We start from the raw sequence: 1,508 nt of genomic DNA on the forward strand, positions 1-1,508 counted from the left end.
GCGCCTCAAACCACGCGGCCACAGCGCGGAGTCTACCGGTTATGGGGAACTGACTTGGTCATATTCTCCGCAAATGAAAAATTAAACCAAAAAAAAAAAAAAAGTCAGCCGCGCGGCGCCAGTGGGATTGGAACCCATGATGTCGGGACCCCATTCCGACGCCTCAGCACACTCGGCTAGTGTTGTACACAGCCTGGTGCTATCGTAACCCGAACTGGTTTGGACAAAAAAAAAAAAAAATCTATGGCGCGGCCGGGACTTGATCCAACGGCCAGCGGCTTGTCACTTCACGAGGTCTGAGCCAACTTCACGTGGGTTTCACGTGAATTTTATACACATTTAGACCATTATGTGGAAATTCATGTATTTTTGCGTGAATTTCACAAAACAAAGTTTGCTTGTACAAGTACTCCCCCCCCCTCCTCACCCTTTCTGGAGCGCTTTACAGGGCGCAGGGTAGGAGGGGGAAGCGCCTGGTAAACCATTCGAGACAGGGTGAGGGTGATGGGGGGGGGGACTTAAAGGATGCAGGATGCAGGTTGTATGGGACTGGACAGACCCCGAGGCCCGCAGAGGAAACCGAACCGCCCGGGCCTTATCGGAATTCAGGCGGACCCCAGAATGGTGTGCCCTGGAGTCTGGGGCATCTCGCAAGTGGCCAGTGAGAGGCGACATAGCGAACAGTACAGAATATTAAAAATTGCAGTATGCAAAAATTCGTTCGTTTGGGGTATTGCAACGACCTACAGCAAGGAGCGCCCCCAGGAAAAAGTTTGCCTGCTCCAAGCATAAATTGATTCGTAGATCGGCCACCGGACCAATGCGTACGGGCTCTAGTAACCTAGGCGAGATCCAAGCATACACCTATGCTTGAAACTGTCATCAGGAGGGAAACGCTCGTTATTTCTCGCCCGACTGGGCCGACAGAGGGCGCCGTTTACGGCACACGTCTTGGTAGCTCAGTGGTCTCCGTGCCTGGCGGCTAGATGGTAGGCCGGGACCGGCTCGGGTTCGAATCCCGGCCGGTGCGCAACCAGTTTCCTCCTAGCGGCACCTCTGTATTCGATCAGGGGCCCGGGGGGATGGATTGAGTTTCTGGAAACTCGGCAAAGGGAGAAAGTCTGAGTTACCATTTTACGGTGTGTCTATTTAGAATGCGAGATATGAGCATCGGCAACGTTTGGATCAAGTTAACAGAAGGAGAGGACGATGTATAAATGCTTAGATTGACTGTAATATGCTTGCCGGAAAAAGAACCATAACCTATGCGGGATTCAAGCATCAGAGGCTCGATCCTGGCAAACATTTCTACTGCACAGCACAACAACTTCATTTGTTGTTGTTTTTTCTGGGGGGAGGGGGATTTTGGAAAATTTAAATCAACAATTCTAACCGGTACAAGGTGTTGATGAGGCCCTCCAGCTTCCGGCTGCAAGTTCTTCATCACGTTGATCACCCATCACAGTCACACGCGTCGCACTGGCACACACTCGACTTCGCTGTCGTCC

This window comes from Frankliniella occidentalis, unplaced genomic scaffold (genome assembly GCF_000697945.3).
Source record: "Frankliniella occidentalis isolate FOCC.00 unplaced genomic scaffold, Focc_3.1 Scaffold42, whole genome shotgun sequence".
Taxonomy (NCBI): Eukaryota; Metazoa; Arthropoda; class Insecta; order Thysanoptera; family Thripidae; genus Frankliniella; species Frankliniella occidentalis.